General features: G+C 39.0%; 1 pseudogene; it reads left to right on the top strand.

Annotated features, from left to right (window-relative positions):
* The first annotated feature begins 218 nt into the window (after nt 1–218).
* LOC121437031 lies at nt 219–3,815 on the top strand (annotated as a pseudogene).
* Nucleotides 3,816–8,739: the final 4,924 nt, after the last annotated feature.

The following is an 8,739-nucleotide window of genomic DNA, read 5'->3' as shown; positions in this document are numbered from 1 at the left end:
ATCATTTCTCCTACTCTCTTTCCCAAGTAGACATGTCACTGGTGTTTAGAAAAAAGAGAGACTATCACCTCTTGTTCCCCACTGGAAGACATCTCCAAATGCTTCCTTTAGTTTTATAAATCAAGGTGAGTGACTTTTATGTTTGTCTGAATCAGAAAGTGTTTCATCTACGCTCCCCAAATTGTTATCTCACTTCATGTTTTGTAGATCTTCTCCATTCCAGAATGTCAGTGTTCCTCTATCTGTTTCTCTTGGTATTTGGACTACAAGACTACAATCCATTGTGCACAATATAACATCTCTGAAGGCAAAGTTACAATCTGCCATTTGTCCCAACAAAATGCCACTCTCTATAAGATGTCATCTATCAATGCTGGCTTTGCATTCAGTCGATATTGTAGGTTCCCTGTGGGGAACCCAGATTGGAACATCTTCTTTTCCCCTGGGAGCACATCTGCTGCTTTAGCCATGCTTTCTTTTGCATCTGTCTCTAACACTCAAACTCAGATTCTGGAGGTCTTGGGGTTTAACCTCACAGATACTCCAATAACAGCATTGTATCAGGGCTTCCAACATTTGATCTGTTCATTGAATTTCCCAAAGAATGAACTGGAATTGCAGATGGGAAATGCAGTTTTCATTGGGCAGCAGCTGAAACCACTGGCAAGGGTTTTGGATGATGTCAAGACCCTTTATGAAACTGAAGTCTTTCCTATCGACTTATCCAATGTTTCTGCAGCCCAGCAGGAGATCAACAGTTATGTGGAGAAGTAAGCCAAAGGGAAAATTATAGACCTAATTCAAGACCTTAGACTGAACATTATCATGATTCTGGTGAACTAAATTCATTTCAAAAGTAAGGCATTAAGACATTAATTTCCAGTCTAGTATTAAGATAGAGAAGGGGGGGGCATTATGGCCTCTTGTCACTGGCATCAGTAGGTATTCTTCATACCAAAGTGATTCTTCACTACGTAAGTATTTATGCATTGTGTTGGATTATTCCAGGATGACACACAGTTCTTTATATGAGCCCAGAAAACTTTTAGGTAGGTAACACTTTTAAAAATGTGGTTGACAATGTTATGACTATTCTGATTAGGCTAAATAATTATAGTTTCTAAAATCATTTAATGAGGTGGGAGAAGCCCATGTTCGGCAAGCCAACTGAATTTGTATTTAAGCATAATGTGGTCCCTACTTCCTGTGTAGATTTGGATACACTGCATAAATCCCTTTTACGATATGTTAAGTACTTACTATGTGCAATTATGCTATAGATATCCAAATACCATGGATAATTTTCACTTCTACCCTTTCCAGCAAGGCTATCTAACCCTGAAGTTAGAGCTTAGAGTAAGTATCATGTGCCCTCTTTTCTGAAAGGGCTACACCCACATAATTCCTCTTGATTTTAGAGAACCTGTCTTTCATGTTTGGATGAGTGGGTTTTTTTTTTGTATAAGCCACACACCTATATATGCTTAAAATAGCAGAACATTTTGTTATCTCATTTCACCCATTTTCTGGACACTCCTATACCTTTTCATGGAAGGAGATACTGTTTCTGATGGGTGTACAAAGTTTAGTGTTTCTAGAAATATACTACGAAGTTCAGCAGCATCGGAAAGGAACTCTGTTTTTGCCATGTGGTAGCTGGATTATTATGTCAGCTGACCTTGTTTCTCTGATGCTTACTGAGGCACTTGTAATCATTTGGAAAACTGGGTGACAGTAGACCGTCTTGATTATTAAGTGAATGACTAATATTTTCAAAGAAACATCTCTTCTCTTTCTTTGTTTTAAGCCCAGTGGGCAAATCCTTTCCACATATCTAAAACAGAAGAGAGTTCCAGCTTCTCAGTAGACAAGACCACCACAGTGCAAGTGCCCGTGACACACCACCTAGAACAGTACTATCATTTTCCGGATGTAAAGCTGAACTGCACAGTACTCCATATGGGCTATAGTGAGAATGCCCTGGCACTTTCTGTCCTTCCAAAGGACGGCCACGTAGAGTGGGTGGAGGCAGCCTTGTCATCTAAGACATTGAAGAAGTGGAACTACTTACTACAGAAACGGTAAGCAATTTAGAGGGTGTGATGACATATGGGTGGGCCTAACAGTGGAGATGAGGCTGAGTTCAGAAGAAACCTAGAGGCAGGAAAATGACCCAGGTGCACTTGTCAATGGTATGATGATATTTAGAGTAAGTCCAGTACAGTGTGCATGAGACTTTTCTGGATACTTTCCACAGTGTTTCAACGAAGCATACTGAGAAAATGCCAAAGGAGAAATTTGTCAAATGATAAATCCCCATAATGCTCCCCAATGTGAGCATGCTACAACGCTGATACCTTTTCAGGGACCATATAAAGCTTTGGGATGGATAAGGTTTGATATTATTACATGGAGTTGGCAGTCATTCTTAGAATTGCAAGACGGAAAATCCTGGAGGTGCCCATGCACTAAACTCTTATCTTCATTCCATTAGCCCCTGTCCTTGCTCAGTACCACAGAGACACATCTTTCTGTAATAAAGGCCCAGGAGACCATGTATTACACTCCAGCATTGTCCGAGTCCGAGACAATTTCTACAACAATATCTTTTGTGTTTCTGGTGCCATGTTAGTAGTTCTCAATGTTCAGGGGAGTAGTAGAGTTGATTGAGAGAAAGAAAAAGAGATATATCCTGGTGTGTTTTGTGATTAGTGTGGTGACTGTCATGTCTCCCTTTCCTTATTCCACACAGATGGGTTGAGTTGCTTGTTCCTAAGTTTTCCATTTCTGCCACATATGACCTTGGAGGTACACTTCAGAAGATGGGCATGAGGGATGCCTTTGCTGAAAGTGCCAACTTTGCTGGAATTATGAGAGACAATGGTCTAAAACTTTCCTGTGTAAGCTGATGGATTGTTTTTTTTTCTTTCAAGAGACAATTAATTCACCCACCTTGTTTAGTCAGTGAGAAATCTCATGTCTATGGTGACAGTGTGATTCTGTTAGGTCAGTATCATATGAGAGTATTCTTGTTACTCAAAATAAATCATTTTAGAAGTTACTTCTGGGACTGGAGCAACGACTCTGCAGGTAAGCACACTGTTTGCCCTCCCAGAAGTCTCAGGTTAAATTTCCACTGCCAACATAACATGAAAGCTCAAAACTGTCTATGATTTCAGTCCCATGAAATCTGATACCCTCTTTTAATCTCTGTAGGAGCAAGGCACACATGTGATGTAAAAAAAAACATACATGCTGGCCAGGTACCCAAATACATAAATAAATGTAATTTCCATCCCTAACCCTCATGTACTAAGGTGACTCTAAGATGATGGAAAGCCTTAATGATCAGAAGCAACTCATGAGATGCAGTGCTAGAGGATGTCTGGAAGACACTAAAAAGGTACCTTCTAGAGATGAAAGGTGATGGAGAATGAGATGCTACCCAAACAAATAGTCCTAAAATCACAGAAATTAAGGAAACTTCTCAAAGTAATATTCATATTCAGGTACCATCTACATAATATATAGTATTTCTTTTTGTACTTCTAACACACCCAAAGGCTGTTGCCACTTTTCAGGGGACCTTCAGTGTGTGTTCCTCTCCCATAGGCTTTTCACAAGGCTCTGCTGCATATTGGAGAACAGAGAACCAAAGAAGTAGCTGCTCCTAAAGCTGTGTCTCTGGAACAGCCAGAAGTGGCTTCTCTTCATCCCATTATCCAATTTGACAGAAATCCTTATTGATGGTTTTGGAGAAAAGGACCAGAAGCATTTTCTTTTTAGGGAAAGTCATTAACCCAGCTAATGAGTAATTGAAGAAAAGGCTATTGAGTGTGTATATTATATAATGGGAAATAAACATTTAACATAGCTTGATATACTTGCTATGGGCTTGGACGTTATGTCTTTTGTGCAAGGGATAAAAGGAATCATTCCACCTCCTTTTCCACAATGTTCCCTGACTCAGCTATAGGGTTGTGTTGTAAATGTATCTGTTTAGGTTGGGTACCACAATTCACTTATTCTCTGCATATTGATCACATGTGGATTTCTGTGATAGTCTCTATATTTGCTAACAGTAGCTTCTGTGATGAGGAGACAGAACTACACTTGTGTGTACAAGGACATGTATTATAGTAGAGTTAGAAGTTATAGTGGTTTGAGGGAAACAGTAGCAGTAGGTTCCTAGGGTCTATGACCTCTCTTGCAAGGTCTGCAGCTACGTAGTGTCTTATAGATATGATAGTGCTGCTACACCCATGGAACCTCAACAGTATGACTGCCTAACATATCTGCTTAATGACAGCAATGAGCAGGTATGCCAACACGGATGGGGGAACTTTCACAAGGCCTCACTCCTAGACGAAGGGCTACAGTCAACGGCTATTGAGAAAAGGACTATCAGTTTCCTCCAAGGGTGAACCTCTCAATATGTTATCCAATACCAAGCAATTAGCCCTAAGCATGTCTATATTAGCAATGTTAAATGGAGATTCAGTAGTGTGTGTGTGTGTGTGTGGTATTCGTTACCTTTCTCTTGATATGATAAAATACCATAGCCAAAAAACAACTTTTAAAAGAATTTATTTTGGCTTATGGTTCCAGAAGAGATCTCACAATGGCAAGGAAGATAGAGCAGCAGGTAACCAGAGTGGGAAAACTACTGATCACATTTCATCAAGTAGGAAGCTGAGAGAGCAAACTGGGAAGTTAGAAGAGGCTATAAACTTTCAAACCCTTCCCCTAACAATGTACTTCCTCTAGCAAGGCTCTGCATCCTAAAAGTTCCATACTCTTAGCCCTAAACATGCCACTAACCAAATCCAAGTATTTAAGCGTGTGAGACTATGAGGGACATTTCACATTTAGACCACGACAATCTACTCTATGGTCCTCGAAGGTTTGTTGCCATATCATAATTCTAAATGCATTTAGTTCTACTTTAAATGCCTCAGTTGTCTTTCTGTCTCAACAGCGTTTAAAAGTCCAGTCTCTTCTGAGACTTAATGTAACGTCTTAATTGTGACTTGGAAACTCTGTAACTCCATGTCATTGTCTGCTACATTGGTTTTTAAGGGTTTTGATGGCTTAGTACCTCCAGCTTTGCTATTTGTAACGTACACCTCTCTCTTGGCTTGCTACTACAGTGAATATGCAGCTCTTCTTGACAGGTGTCTCATGTCTCTAGCATCTCCAACGTATAGGGATCTCTAATACAATGCAGGCTTCACTTACAAAGCTTAATGCAGTGGCCTCTCAGAGCCTTCTTGTGGCAACTCAAGTACTTCCATGTATTGACTGACCCCAGTGGCTCCCTCAAACAGTGACGGAAGAATCTACAAACACCCTCATTTTGGCAGCATTTATGACCCAAAGCATGTACAACATGGATTACATTGTTAAATTTGGCTGTCATTTTAGGATGGACCTTTGCCCCTTTCTACCACATTAGCTAACAGATTTTGTATGTTGAAACAATTGCTTTCTAGGACCCAGAAACCCCTCAGGCTTTCTACTTTCAAAGTTAAAAGTTTCTCATCGTTCACATTGTCCCTTTCAGAATAGGAGATCTTTCCTTGACATATACATTTTAGGCAGGGTAGCCCTTGACTGGAACATTAAGCCTCCCAGTATTTTTTTCTCTTTAAACTTTATTATTTATTCATTTATATCCTATTGACTCTTTTTTTCTTAAGTTTAGACGTGTATAGAGTTGCTAGCAATAATCACACCACAGACTCAATGTTACATTGTCTTGAAAATTCCTCTCAGCATTAAGGTCATCCTGGGTCCTACTAGAATAGCTTATTATACTCTCTTAGAAAATTTAACCACGTTTCTTATCCAAACCTCTAGAATCTCTCACACTCCTCCATAAAGCAACATGGTCAACATGATGGTTAATTTTGGTTTTCACCTTGACATACCTTGAAAGAAAAAACCTTAGTTGAAGAATTTCCTCTACCAGATTAGCTGGCAAGCATGTCTATGAGGCATTTTCTTGATTGCGTATTGCTATGGGACAACTCTCCCTGCTATTGTATGTAATACTATCACTGGGGATATGGATCTGGAAGTTGAATGTCAGCCTGGAAGCAAGCCAGTAATCAGCTTTCCTTCACAGTTCTTGTTTCTACTCTTGCTTAAGTTCCTGATCGGTTTTAAATTGTCACCTAAAAGTATAAGCTAAAATGAAACCTTTTCTCCACAAGTTCTTTTAGTCAGTATTCCAAAACAGAAACAGAAAAGCAAACTAGAAATATACATAACAATGCTAGTTATAGACAAGAACTTCAAAAGGAGTAGAAGAGACAAAAGAGGGAATGGATGATGGAGACTAAAGGGTGGAAATCATGTAATTTAGTATTCATGTATGAAATTCTAATCTACTCTGAGACAGGGAAACTTTATCTATGATACCCCAACAGTATGGTTGTCTAAACAAGACCTGAACAAGGACAAGACCAAAAATTGCATTGTGGAGGAGGACAATCTCATAGGGCCCTGCACTTAGACAAAGAGCCACAGGCAATTAAATGCTAAAAGAGAGAATATTAGTCTTCTCCAAGGATGAGCCACCTAATTAGTTATTCAATACAAAGTTGCCAGCCAAGAAATCATAAACACATGTATAGTGGTAATAGTAAACAATATTTAGTAGTACCAGTAAGCAGACTGTATTATTACATTTATATACACATATATGTATACGTTATACATAAATATATGTATATAATATATCATATCTAAAAAAGAGGTCATGAATTAGATAGGGATCAAGGGGTTGAGGACATGGGAAGGATTGGAGTGAGGAAAAGGAAGTGAGGGGAATATATTCATATTTTAATTTTAAAATGTTATTTCAAAAATTAAATCAAATTAAATTGGGTTTATTCGAATAAATGATAGAGGGATGAATCCAATGATATGCAGATAAAATGGATTATTTCCTTTAATAAAAAGGAAATCTTCCTCTTTGTTTAGGTAAAGTTTGGGGACAGTAATCCAAATAAGATAGTCATAACTGTTCAAATCCCTTTATCATCACATCTGTATGAGGCATTAGATTAGTCATGCTTGTAGAAACAGAAAGTAGGATTGCCATTGCTATAGGGAGCAGAAAATGGTGAGATTTTATTCAATGTATATAATACTTGAATAACATCAGTTGTATTGGTTCTAGAAATTTGTGAAACAGTGTCTGTACTTGCTAGTACTATAATATAGTATTAAATATTTTTGATGATAACTCTCACATTTATTGTTTTCTTTATCAGAAAATACAGTGAAGGGCTTAGTGGTATAGCAATTGCCTAGTATATTTAATACATGTAGCCGGGCGGTGGTGGCGCACGCCTTTAATCCCAGCACTCGGGAGGCAGAGGCAGGCGGATCTCTGTGAGTTCGAGACCAGCCTGGTCTACAAGAGCTAGTTCCAGGACAGGCTCCAAAACCACAGAGAAACCCTGTCTCGAAAAACCAAAAAAAAAAAAAAAAATACATGTAAAGCATTGAGTTCAATCCCCTACACTGAAAAAGTTGAAACAAACAAGTAAAATAAAAAAATATTGATACTATATAGTAGTATATACATTTCTATAAAAACAAATAATCTATTGCTACATATCTAACTCTGTTGAGGTGGTTATAATAAGGTACCACTGACTGGGTGGCTATAAACAACAGAAATTTATTTTTCACATTTCTGTAGGCTTGGAGTCCAAAATCAGGGTGTCAGTGTGTTTAGTTTTGGTGAAGATTATCTTCTATCTTGCTGGTGTTTGTCTTATACTTACTTATATATACACATCACATGCTGAAACATAAGCTAGACACTGCTCACATATACTTTTTAAAGGGTTGTTGATTTTCATGAATGCTCTGCTCTAACACTATCACCTTTTGGGATAGAAAAATCCATCCCAGAAAGTTGAAAATGGTATGTATTCACTCATAAGTGGATACTAGCTGTAAAGCAAAGAATAATAAGTTCATGATCCTAGAGAAGCTAAATAACAAGGTGAACCTTAAGAAAACATATATCGATACACCTGGAAATGGCAAATAGACAAGTTCACCTGAAAAAATTGGGACCATGGTGGTAGGGAAGAAGAGAAAGCAGAAGAGGAAGTGGAGCGGAGAAGGGGAGGCGGAAGAGAACTTTAGGGAACAGGATAGTCGAGATGGAGGAAGGACAGAGATGAGAGCAAGGAAAGAGATATTTTTATTGAGGGAGCCATTATGGGGCTAGCAAGAAACATGACACTAGAGAAATTCCCAGGAATTCACAATGATGACCCCAGCTAAGACCCTAAGCAATAGGGGAGCAGGTGCACGATCTGGCCTTGGCCTATAGTCATACTGATGACTATCTTAAATGTCACCATAGAACCTTCATCCAGCAACTGATGGATGGAGATGGAAACAGAGGCAGAGACCCATAACGTAACACTGGGCTGAGCTTTCAAAATCCAGTTGAAGAGTGGGAAGAATGAGAATATGAGCTAAGAAGTCAGGCCATGATGGGGACACACACTGAAACAGTTCACCTGAGCTAATGGGAGCTCACCAACTCCAGCCAGACAGGGAAGGAACAAGCATAGGACCAAACTAGTCCCTTTGAATGTGGTTAACAGTTGTATGGCTGGGGCAGACTGCAGGGTCACTGGCAGTGACACCAGGATTTATCCCTACTGCTTGTACTGGCTTTTTGGAACCTGTTCTCTTTGGATGGAT

This window comes from Microtus oregoni, unplaced genomic scaffold (genome assembly GCF_018167655.1).
Source record: "Microtus oregoni isolate MIOR12 unplaced genomic scaffold, Mior012 000050F_ref0000143, whole genome shotgun sequence".
Classification (NCBI taxonomy): domain Eukaryota; kingdom Metazoa; phylum Chordata; class Mammalia; order Rodentia; family Cricetidae; genus Microtus; species Microtus oregoni.
Note: the sequence above shows the minus strand (reverse complement) of the source record. Positions and strands in the feature narration are given on the sequence as shown.